A 12,898-nucleotide genomic window follows, 5' to 3' on the forward strand; every position below is an offset into this window, starting at 1 on the left:
GGGTTTGGGAGGGAATTTGAAGGAGGGGGTTTTGACCTGGATAGGAGGTTGGGGGTACTGCTGGGGGTGCATGGTCTGAAAGGGTGGGTGGGTACATGAGAAGTTTGACCTGGGGGGGTGGTGCAGAGGATTTGGGTTGTGATGTGGGACAGGGAGTTGTGGTGTGGGGAGGGAGTGGTTTGCTAAGTGCAGGCTCTGGTCAGGAGGCACTTACCTTGGGCGGCTCCTGGCCAGCAGCCCAGCGCAATCCTGGGGCAGGCTCCCTGCTTGTGTCCCGCAGGCCTCTCAAAGCTGCTGGGGTCAGCCTATGTGTTTCTGTCCCGCCAATGGGAGCCGCGATGATTGTGCTGCGGTGGGGGCAGTGTGGGAAGCTCTCCCCAATGGGACATGAAGCAAAGGCACACAGGCTTTGAGTGGCGTGCTGGGCACAGCAGGCAGGGAACCTGCCCCCAGGGTTCCACTGGGCCACGGAACATGGGTGGCCTGGAGTATCGGGGCGGGTCAGATACTGGCGGCATTATTGCCCATAATACTTTGGCAGGCTGCATTATTGCCCATCCCTGGCCTAGAACTTTCTCTGGGTTCTTTTTGCCTGGCTTCCTTGTGCAGTGGAGAAACAGTCCGGCTGTGTCTACACAGGCGCGATCTCGTACCACAGCGGCCACTCTTGCGCAAACACTTGCTGCCTGTCTACACTGGCCACGTGTTCTTGCGCAAGTAAACTGACATTCTAATGTATAAAATCAGGGCTTCTTGCACCAGAACTCTGACGCTCCCGCTCAGGAATAAGCCCTTTGGCACAACTGTTTTTGCGCAAGAGGCCAGCGTAGACAGGCAATATGAATTTCTTGCGCAAGAAAGTCCTATGGTTAAAATGGCCATCAGAGCTTTCTTGCGCAAGAGAGCATCTACATTGGCATGGATGTTCTTGTGCAAAAGCACATCTCTTGCGGAAAGGCACATGCCAGCGTAGATGTTCTCTTCTGGAAGAGTTTTTGCAGAAGAACTCTTCCGCAAAAGAAATTTTGCGTGAGAACGCGCCAGTGTAGACGTAGCCTAAGTGTGTCTCTCTTGGGGCACGTCTACACAGCAGGGCTAAAGTCAAATTCAGCTGCGCAACTTCAGCTATGTCAATTGCATAGTTGAAGACAAAATAGTTTAATTTGGCTTTTGGCGCTATTTGCAGAGCAGGAAGTTGACAGAAGAACGCTCTTCCTTCAACTTCCCTTACTCCTCGTGAAATGAGTAAGAAGTCCCCCAGCTCGATATTATTTTGAAATAAAGGCTTGTAGTGTAGACGCGCACTGTGTTATTCCAGAATAACATCAGTTATTCTGAAATAATGCTGCTGGGTAGACATACCCCTATAGACCTTAAAGGCACAAATCCCCTCCTTCGGCTGTGCTGCTTTATGAGGTCTGCAAGAAACATTTCTCTAACCCTTTGCACCTTTGTGTTGTTTAGGTTCCAGGAGCACCTAGGAGCCTCAACCATGACCAAGGACTCCTTGTAGACTGCATGGGTACATGGTAAAAGAGAGCCCTACCCCAAAGTGCTTCCAATCTTCATAAGCAAGACACACAGGCTGTGTCTAGACTGGCCAGTTTTTCCGGAAAATCAACCGCTTTTCCAGAAAAACTTGCCAGCTGTCTACACTGGCCGCTTGAATTTCCGCAAAAGCACTGACTTCCTACTGTACGAAATCAGTGCTTTTTGCGGAAATACTATGCTGCTCCCGTTAAGGCAAAAGTCCCTTTTGCGCAAAACTTTTGTGCAAAAGGGCCAGTATAGACAGCAGAGATTTATTTTCCGCAAAAAAGCCACCATCGCGAAAATGGCGATCGGGGCTTTTCTGCGCAAAAGTGCGTCTAGATTGGCCAGGGACGCTTTTCCGCAAAAAGTTCTTTTGCGGAAAAACGTCCTGCCAATCTAGACGCTCTGTTCCGCAAATGCTTTTAACGGAAAACTTTTCCGTTAAAAGCATTTCCGGAAAATCATGCCAGTCTAGATGTAGCCACAAAGCGTGGGTGCAAACATGGAATTAATTAGCTTTGGGTCACACATGAAGATTATGGCGGATCTGAAGCCCAAACTAGCTCCAGTCTAGCGAACTTTCCTCTGTATTTTAAATTATCTGCAGGAGCTACGATACACTGGACATTACACCATGCAGCTAAATCAGCCAAGAACGGGAATAAAATGCTTTCTTCACTGGTGCAATTTATGAGCTTACCAAAAGAAGTGTGTTCAAATTTTCAAATGCTCCCAGCATGGCCAGATCTCATCACGGCATTCAAAGGCCTTGCCTCTTGGGGAGGGGTATTTCCATGGCAGGGTCCTGATGGCAAATCTTCCAGTTACAAAGCTGTTAGAAAAAGATGGGTAGCGATTTTTAATAATAGTCGGGGGGAAGTTCTTTCCCCACCTCCCCTCTTATAACAAAGTACTGAACCATTCTGGCTCACATGTTATCCAGAGAAAATAACTTTGGGGCAGAGATCAAGTCTGGAAAATGTCAGACCAGAATGCGAAAAATACAGGAAGTTTGAGCAACTGAAAAAATGGGAGCTTAGAGTAGAAATGCCTATGCCCCTTAACTATGCAGGTCATCGTGTGTCTTTGTTTTATGAACTCAGTGCTAACGTTTTCTACATGAACCAGGAAGAGGCCTGGTGCCAGGAAAAACTATGTGAACATAATATTTCACATGCATCTTTAATATAATTTCCTTGCTGTTCAGTGCCAAACAAGGCAACTTTTGGGTAAATTCTGTGTATGGACTGGTACAGTAAGCCAATCAGGAGAAAACCTATCCGCTTATATGAAATATATGGTTTTACAGTTGCTTAGTGGCCATCACTTTGAAGAGTATGTATCGATTGTGCATAGACTTTAATTTCCACTTTTTGAATTGCTTAGGATCAGCAATATAGTCTAGCTGTCTAGGTTCAGATCATTTAGCTGTTGCTTTTATGATTATTTAAACTTGATTGGCTATAAAATAGTGATGAGATTATCCTGTCCAAACCTACTTCCAATACAGGCAGTGAAATCCAATTGCCCTAATTAGAGTTAGGTCTCTAGGTTCGTGCCTGCAACTTTGCGTGATCAATATTTTTGTGTGAGAGTACACACATGTTTATGATTAGCAAAGACACTTGTACATGGAAATCAGATAATCAGAGGTGCAAATCTGGGGGGGCTGTATGGATTGAAATCATATGCCGGCAGGGGGGTACAAATGCACAGGCTGCTTCTGAAAATGTTACCCTAAAAATTACACACAGATGCAAACCACAACCTCTGATTCAAACACCTCTCAAACTTAAATTCAGCTCTGAACCCAAACTTCAAGGCTGATGCCTATCACTGTACGAGGCTGCATCTATCTCTGTAGGTCAAAGCTCCCAGGACCTTTTCTACTAAAAACATTATGAACTAAAAGCAGTTCCTCTTCTCTTATGCGGCACACAGTGTCAGTCCATCCTCTTATAATTATTTTTGCTATTGCTTGACCTTGGCATGTCCATAACCTGAAAGTGATGTAGAAATGTACAAGTACTTTTATTTAGCAGAGGAAGTGATTTCCCAGATATTTTCATAGATAGAATTTATAAAATGATTTATTCCATTTCTTGCTCTATTTATTCCCTAAATTCCTTCCAAACACCACAGCACCAACCACATCCGTGGTTTCAATACAAATTGGTTAGTTGCTTTTCCTACTTCACTTTCCTTTTTGTCCACTCTAGGTGTAAATCAATGTAACACTTGCTTATTAAAGTGTAATATATTTACACTGCTAATTACATCACTGCTGATTTTTGCCCAGTGAGCCAAATTCAGCATAAATGGGAGCAGCTCCACGGAGCTCAACAGAGTTGTTTTGCTTTCCCCAGCCGGAGTCTGGCTCGCTGATTAAAAAGATCTTGCAAACTGTAGCAATTATTACAGAAGTGTTTCCACATTAGGTTGGTGGTGTGATATACATGAGAATGACCAGAGCTGCAAGAAGTATTCCAGGTGTGGGCATACCATGGATTTATCAAGACGCATTAGAATATTTTTGGTTGTATTAGCTCTTTCCTAATGGTTCCTACCATTCTGTTAGCTGTTTTGATTCCTGCTGCACATTGAGCAGATGTTTTCAGGGCCAATGACGCTAAGATCTTTTTCTTGAGTGGTAACAGCTAATTTAGACCCCCGTGTTTTGTTGGGATTATGTTTCCCAATGTGCTTTACTTTGCATTTGTCAATATTGAATTTCATCTGCCATTTTGTTGCCTAGCCATCCAGTATTGTGAGATCCGGTGGAACACTTCACAGTTTGTTTTGGACTTAAGTCTTGAGTAATTTTTTTTTTCAGATTTTGTCACCTCACTCGTTAGCCCCCTTTCCAATGGCATTTATTAATATGTTGAACAGCACAGATCTCAGTACAAATCCTTGTAGGACTGGGAGGGTATGTCTGTACTACAGCGTTTTGTCGGGAAAACGGCCGTTTTTCTGAGACAACTTGAGGAACATCCACACTGCCATTGCGTTCTTCCACAAGAAAATTGAAAGAACAGAGGGGTTTTTCCAGAATTGGGGATCCTCATTCTACGAGGAAGAAGCCTTTTCGTGAAAGAGCTCTTTTGCAAAAAGGTGTGTATGGACAGGAAAGAGGGAGTTCTTTCAGAGGAAGAGGAAAAAGCTGAGGTGCCTTGGTGGCCATTCTGTCCATTGCAATCCCAACTTACATGCGAGAGAGAGTCCATTCAGTCTGGATGCTCTCTTTCGAAAAAGCAGATCTTTTTTCGATTCACTTTTGCAGTGTGGACACTCTTTCAGAACAGATCTGTTCCGAAAAATGCTTCTTCCGAAAGAAGTGTGTAGTGTAGACGTAGCGTCACAGAATGCACCTCTGTGACCATACCCCAAACATGATTGTAATAATCGGTGTTCAAAGTATACCTTGAGGTATCATCTGAAAACTCATAATTTGCTGATCTTTATTACCCTGATAAAATGTATAAAATGCAGCACCTTTGTGTGTGAAATTACAGGATTCCTCTGCAAGGTATTAATACATGTTGCAAACTGAGGTTAGCAAACAGGTCTGTCTCCAAACAGAGGAATTTGTGCTGTGCCTACTTTGCATTTAAGCTGTAAACCCTAAAAATTGGCACTGGATTTAACGAACAAAACTCTGAAACTCGGTAGGTGTTTCAGATTTAAGGTCTGTGTAATTTGTCAAAAAGGATGTAGCCCACTCTAGCTATCCTAGAGTCATTCGCTTTTGCCAACAAGTGAAATGCTGAGGAACGCTGCAGTTGAAAGAAAACTACCAAGCAATATTATTTGCTTTAATCCAGTACTGACTAGAATAGCAGCCACCGAGCGTTTATACTGGCTAGTTTCATTATCTTTGTATTTACTAGGTACACTTCGTTCATTTCTTCCCAATCATCACAACAACACCACCACCCACTTCATAGGTGGGGAGGGAGAATATCAGTTGGATGGGTGGGTATATATTCTCCTTCCAAACCGCAGCCCAACCTCTCTGTAACCTGAAGTGTTTGTTCCAGACTTTTCTAGGAAGCGTGCCCATTGAACTGTCAGAACAAGCCACGACCTCTAACTGCATTTCTTAAAGAAACTGTATTTTACCGATTCAATCAAGGCATAGCTATTTAAATATTGAGCTGCTGCGTTTCTATATTGACCACCATTCCAATAATCTAGGGTTTGTCTACACTACAGAGCCATTGCTGGGATAGCTATGCCGGCAGAGCCCTCTAGTGGAGACACGGAATAAGTTGACAGGAGTTTTGCTGGAAGAGCGATATGCTGTTTCCACGGATGACATTAGTTAAGCCTACAGAAGGGTTCTTTTTCGGCACAGCTGCATCTACGCCAGGCTGGGATACTTAGCTTGGCTAAGGGGATTGATTTTCTTTTTTTCACGTCTCGTCAATATTGCTATGACAGCAAAACTTTGTAGTTTGAACTAAGGGTACATGTAGGCTGAGGGGGTTTTCCGGGAGATCTCCAGGTTTTTCTGGGACACCTCTGCTGCGTCCAGGGAATGTGTTTTGCGCGTCCACTCTTTTTTGTGGAAGAGCAACCACAACCTCCTCCAGGTCCCACGCTCCTTTCCCCACCAGTCCAGTGTTCACTCTTGGCTCTCGATCCCACACGCAGCCAGGCCTTGCAGGCCACCCTCCCCAGCCCACCAAGGGCCTCAGCCATGTTTGGCATGAAATGGAGGCTGGGGAAGGGGGGAACAGGGCCCACAGTCCTTGGCCAATTTGGGGCCTCTGGAAAAATCTCCCCCCGCCACGGCCCTAGGGTTAAAGGAGCTCTTACTCCCTGGGGTGGCCACAGCAATGGGGGACAGAGGGAGAAAAGAGCAAACGGGGCAGGACCTGGGGGTGAAAGAGGCAGGATGAAAGGCAGGGCTTCAGGGAAGGGGTGGTGCAGGGGAGGAGCTCCAGGCCCAGAGCTCCGCCGCTGCGGCCCCTGGCCGGGGGGAGCTCCAAGTTCAGCGCTACAACCAAGCTCTGAGCTCTGCAGCAGTCCTGGCAGGGACTGAAAGTGTGACCCCCCACAGGGCTGAGCTCATAGCATTCGCTGCTTGTGCCAGCCAGGGCCATGGGGTGCGGGGGGTGAGGTGGGGGGGGGCTTAGAGGGTGGGGGAAGCTTCACCCAGCAAAGGCTCCTTGTCCCAAGCCCATACACACACCAAGCCTGGTCCCTCACCCCTTTACATTTTTTCAAGCCAATTCCTCCTCCTCCTCCGTGTTAGCGGAGCATTGAGAGCCCAGGAAAGTTTCTCTATGGTGCTGGTGCATATGCAGTTTGGTCCCATGTATGAGGGGGTTGGCGCATCTTCACTGCAGACGGCATGCGCTCAGACTTTATTGCCGAATGCTAGCCTGTAGGTCCTGAGCGTGTACTCACCGAGGCTACGTCTACACGACGAGTCTTCTCGGCAAAAAATAAACAACTGAGGGACTCATTTGCATGAGTCACGATCTCATTTGCATATTCCCTGCCGATCCGTTTTTGCGCTAGGGGATTTTGCACAAAAACAAGCAGTGTGGACACTTTCTTTTTGCGCAAAAAGCCCCCTTTTCTGCAAAATTCTTATGCCCCCAAAAAGGAGGTATACGGATCGTGCGGAAAAAGGGGGTTTGTGCAAAAAGAAAACATCCACACTGCTTGTTTTCATGCAGAAAGGGATCGGCAGAAAATATGCAAATGAGATCACGACTCCTACAAACGAGTCCCTCATTTGCATATCTTTTGCAGCAAAAACTTGTCGGCTACGTCTACACTGGCCCCTTTTCCGGAAGGGGCATGTTAATTTCAGCGATCGTAATAGGGAAATCCGCGAGGGATTTAAATATCCCCCGCGGCATTTAAATAAAAATGTCCGCCGCTTTTTTCCGGCTTTTAGAAAAGCCGGAAAAGAGCGTCTACACTGGCCCCGATCCTCCGGAAAAAGCGCCCTTTTCCGGAGGATCTTATTCCTACTTTGAATCTTTGAATAAGATCCTCCGGAAAAGGGCGCTTTTTCCGGAGGATCGGGGCCAGTGTAGATGCTCTTTTCCGGCTTTTCTAAAAGCCGGAAAAAAGCAGTGGATATTTTTATTTAAATGCCGCGGGGCATATTTAAATCCCAAGCGGCTTTCCCTATTACGATAGCTGAAATTAACATGCCCCTTCCGGAAAAGGGGCCAGTGTAGACGTAGCCGTCTTGTAGACGTAGCGTGAGCTTTTTCAAAGGGCTCTAGCTTGGTTAAAACTGGGTGGATTTCCACTAGTCTTGCAAAAGGCACATTCTTAACCCTGGGCAACCCCTTTAGCAAATGTCAACCCTTTGCTCCAACGCAGGGAGGTGCCAGAGCTTCTCAATGAAGCAGCTATCAGAATTTTTTGTGTATCTCAGTGCCACAAACGCCAGTGTTACAAACAGACTAGTCAACCGTACAACCTCAGTTAAAACTGGAAGTTCACAATCCGGCAGCAGGAGAGACCAGAAAAAGCAAACAGAGTCCAGAACTGTGGTAAACATAATTTACTAAAAAACTTAAACAGTAAAGGGAACGTTAAAAAAAGATAAAGAAACTGTTTCTGTGCTTTCTGTGTTTCAATGAAGAGGGCTAAAAGCATCATTTTTCTTCTTAGTAATATTTCAAAGTTGCATTTTCTGAGTTCTGCTGTAAACGTTTGAAAGAACCACCCTAACAGTTCGTTCGGAGTTACGAACAGCCTCCCTTCCTGAGGTGTTCATAACTCTGAGGTTTGCCTGGGCAAAACAAAGTCGTGAGCCATCATTTTATTCTTGGAAATGGTTGAACTGTCTTCACTGAAACTCTCACTCTCAAAAATTAAGCCTGAGGCAGACACCTGGCTTGGGAAATTTTCAGTATGAATGGTTCCCTTTTTGGAACAAGTAAAGGTATTTTAATGGGAACATGTTGAGCAACCACAATTATGAGCAGTTCCTCCTCTTCTAAGCCCAGCACCAAGTAGCTGGCTGCAGTTCAGGTACTTTGGAAACATGCACACATCCATACACATGTATAGAGTGAAGACTTTCCAATAGCCCCCTCTCTCACGCACACACACACACGCATGGCAGATGCATTCCTCCCTCTCTCTCTCTCTCTCACACACACACACTTATGTAGGTACATAATTTTCCTACAGACCAACAGCTTCATTCTCTACACAACCCTGAGTGGAGTTCCCTGCTGTGCACTGAATGACACAAGTGTCCCGTGGGGAAAATAGTGAGTATATAAAGACAGTCATAACGCAGCTCCACAAAGAACTGAATTAACCTCCATTCTGGCATTTCCTAATTTTTCCAGTGCTTGAGTCTGTAACCTTACTGTTCTTTTGAACTCAGGCTTTCTTAAGCAAAATACAGGACTATGTAGCACTTTAAAGACTAACAAGATGGTTTATTAGATGATGAGCTTTCATGGGCCAGACCCACTTCCTCAGATGAGTTTTGTCAACTGTACATGGTTGTGGTGCTGTTTGACTCTTCCCTCAAACATTTTAACTGACCTGCATTACCCCAAAGTGATGTAGAAATGAATAGTTTTATTTAGAAAAGACAATGGTTTTCCAAATGTTTTTTTTACCGGGTAAAACTTATCAGATAAATATATTTTAAGATCTCCTGTGTTTTCTGCCCCATACCTCGTGCCCCCCACACTGAGGCCCAGATCCTGGAAGGCAGTTAGACACCTACCTATCTTTGAGGAGCTGGAGCTTAGCCTCTACATGCCTTTGGCGCAATGCAGTAACAACCAGGGCAAGGGATCTGATTGCATCTTAGTTAATTGCTTGTCATGCTCCATCTTCCCTGTTGCTCCCTCGATTTGTAAATTATGCTGATTCCCACCAATGTGACTCTTTTATCAATGGGTAACTTACACCTCCATTGAGGTCACCACTGAATTTTGCCCCATGGACGAAATTCAGCCAAAGTGAAGACAACTCCACGGAGGGCAGTAGGTTAGCCCCTCTTTACACCATCGGGACTTTGGCCCTGGGATTGATCCAGTGTTGGAAATTGGAATTATTGTGTAAAGGGGTTTTCACGTTAAGCTGCATGCTGATATGGGTCAGAGTCAAAGTCGATTCTGGAGCCTTGCATATAATTGCCCTCCCATCTGGATGGAGCCATGTGTTGGTAACTATCGTGTTTATATGTTCACAACTATTAAAGTGTCACTTTCTGTTTTAATATTGTTTAATCTGTAATAAAGTTTTGGTCTGGGAAATTATACTAAATGACATTGGAAACAAAGCTGCATGTGCTATGTAGACTTGCTTGGGAGACAGGGGACAGCTCGGTCCCAATCCCATGGGGTAACAGACATCACTTGACCCCTGGAGTATGGGACGGACTTTGCAGAAAGTCCTTCCACTTGTACATGGAAAGGCCCCAACTGGACGTACCACTCAGAGTGAGGGGGTATCCCCTTCCAGAGGCCGTGGCCCTGCCTGCCCAAAATGAAAGATTTTTGAACAGTTAGCCAGGAGACTCTGCGGGGTGGGGAAATGGAGCTGCTAGTTAGTGGTTACTATCAGGGAAAAGCCCCTGGGTAACAGAGGCTCTTGGGGAGGCTGACTGCAGCAATTGTAACTGAGGCGAGCAGCCTCTTTTCTGTTGGGAAACTGATGCCAGGACCCCTCCAGCAGCTTTGGACGGCTGTAAACAGTAAAAACAAACTTGTTCTTCATCCGGGACGTGATCCTCTCACGCCTGATTTCTCCAACACTGCTTCCAGTCATCGAACCTAGGAACTCACTGGGTCAGCGTCCGTCCTGTCATCCCTGGGCACCAACCTTATCTCCGCGCAAGGCAGGAGTAACAGCACCAGCCAACTCGTTGCCCTCCACCTCCCCTCTTCAGTGATGGCCTTTGGGACCCTCAGGGGACCATTCTTGCCATTGCTGAGTTGAGGGATTTTGAGTCACACAGGGAGGAAATGGTTAATTATTGCTGCATTGTTGGACATTACTCATTTTTTCCCTGATTCTCCTGATTTTGTCCCCATTTCCTGCCATTTCTCTCTCTCTCTCTCTCCTTCAGTCCTGCCTTTCTATAAATAAAACATTGTTTATTCCTATCAGTTGGTGCTTGATTTCCTGTACTTATAAATTGTATTGTCCTAGTGGTTACTTTGGCGTATCCAGGACTGTCAATCACTGTGTTACTCCTGCCTCAGCAAGACAGAGGCCTAGCTGGTGCTAAACTGGGTGTTAGCTCCCAGAAGCCCCGGATCAAACAAACACCTCCGCATTCTGCCTGCTTTTGCTTTGCCTGCAGCTTAATATTTGATGCCCTGTGGTTCCCGAGCTTCTCTAACAGTCCTCCTGTGGCATCCAGACAGCTAGGCTCTGTCTACACTGCAGCACTGTTTCAGGATACCGGAGGCATCCCGAAATAGCTATCCCGTGTCTTCACAGCAAGCCCGTTACTTCAAAATGTAATGGGCTCACTATTCCGCCGTCCCTGTAACCCTCATCCCGCGAGGAGTAAGGGATGTTTCAGGACAGCGGGTTATTTGAAAATTTGGTGCTGTGTGGATAGTGTCAAATGACGAAATAAGCTATTTCAAAATAAGATGGAAGTAAGATACACAATTTGAGCTACACAAATTGCGTATGTTATTTTGACCTAAGGTGCAGTGTAGACGTATCCCCATTGGACACGCACAGTACCTGACAGCTTCACTAATCCCAAGGAAACAGGATACACACAGCTTGACTAGTACAACTCATGGTCAGTCCTTTATACTATTCCACCATGGATTTATAGGGAATGAATTGTACATTTCCTTTCAATTTTTCTTATATACCTAGTATTCCTCACTCACTATCAGGGACTTAAACCTATTAATAAAAAGAGCCACAACCTCCGTCTTCACAGATCTGCATGCAAGTTTCATTAGAGGCTCCAGTCTAGGAGGTGTGTACAGCAATGTCTTCTCCAGTCTTTTCCATCCATGTGTGGATTTTTTCTATCCACATGCAGAATATTTTTTTATATGCACCGAGGCATTGGTGAACGTGCACCACCAGTGGAGACAAAAATACGAGCTATGGGTACAGGCATGCCCTGATGTAAAAGACATTCACAACAATGCAACTGAATCATATAAACATGCAAGAGATGGCCTGCAAAACCTCATTTTTCTCCTGAGAATACCACGGGATTTGGGGACAGCCCTTTCCAACTTCCTTAGATTGCAGTGCCTCAACCCTACAAATACTTAAGCCCAGGTGTGACTCTACTCCTGAGAGTAATCTCATCAAAATCAATAAAACTCATGAGTAAAATTACACGCCTCAGTGTTTGTAAGGGCCAGCATTCCCCTGTAGCCTTTCCGGTGGAAACCACTGGCTAGCAAGAGAGTAAGTGTAGTAGCTGGGTGGGTAGCTGGGATGAACGTAGTCAAGGGAATGCCATTCTTTCAAATACTACTCCAAGTAGGAGAGCCACCTCCAGATGAACCCTTACAGGCCCTTAGCATTGCACGAAGTAGGGCAAGACTTGCTGAAGTAGCAATCCCTTTAAAGCAGCACCTAGTACAGACATATACTAGGGAAAAGGATGTTTTAACCCATCATAATCAGTGACCATACCTAGAAAATAGAAAATACCTCCTGCCATGCCAGGAACTTTATGAAGGACTTGACTTAGTAGCCTAGAAGTTTCTCTCTCTTTCTGTGGCCCTTCTCTGGATAGCTGTACAGAGGTCTCACCTCCTCACAGTGTCCTCAAGTCACCTATTTTTCCTCATTTGTTAACTGGAGGATATTGTCCAGTACTTCGGTCTTAAATGTTAGTTGCACCTCAGTCCATTAGCAAGTCTACCTGATATAAATCTGACTGCTCTCTGACGTGCACTTGGATCTGCAGGCACCAAAAATAAATAGCTTCTGAACAGTAAATGTAATCAAAGAAACAGTAACAGATTATGAGAAGTGTGATCCCAAGCCTGGAAATCAATCCCAAATTTCAGTCATATCCTTTCATGCTGATCCCTCACTGTGGCCTGAGGGAAGCTTCTTTAGCTCCCTCCTTCAGTTTGCCCTATCTGTAAAATGGGACTAATAGTATCTCATGAGGGTGATGTGAGGTTTAATTAGTGAACAGTTGCAAAGCACTGAGTACAATTAGTGCTGTATAGAACTCAGGCAGAAATGAGACCCAGCAAAACTCGAGCACAACAGAGGTTAACACTTTTACTCCTGTTTACTAACTACTATTTCAGGTGCAAACTGTTCTGCACATTTGTTTACATCTCTCAGATGTCATTACTCCCATTTCAATGAATTAGGGACACGGGCTCTTTTTCTGAACCAGCTTTCCTATGAG

The 12,898-nt window shown here is 45.3% G+C and overlaps 1 long non-coding RNA gene across 3 annotated transcripts in view; it reads right to left on the minus strand.

The window, feature by feature from the left end:
- Positions 1 to 12,898, minus strand: part of LOC112546318 (uncharacterized) — a 41,650-nt gene that overhangs the window by 26,251 nt on the left and 2,501 nt on the right. For all 3 annotated transcript variants that reach the window (XR_016350145.1, XR_012905539.2, XR_016350144.1), the window contains exon 2: positions 2,234 to 2,365. This is a non-coding gene — a long non-coding RNA (uncharacterized LOC112546318). The remainder of the gene's footprint in view (positions 1 to 2,233; positions 2,366 to 12,898) is intronic.

Source organism: Pelodiscus sinensis, chromosome 8 (genome assembly GCF_052426305.1).
Source record: "Pelodiscus sinensis isolate ZL-2025 chromosome 8, ASM5242630v1, whole genome shotgun sequence".
NCBI lineage: Eukaryota > Metazoa > Chordata > Testudines > Trionychidae > Pelodiscus > Pelodiscus sinensis.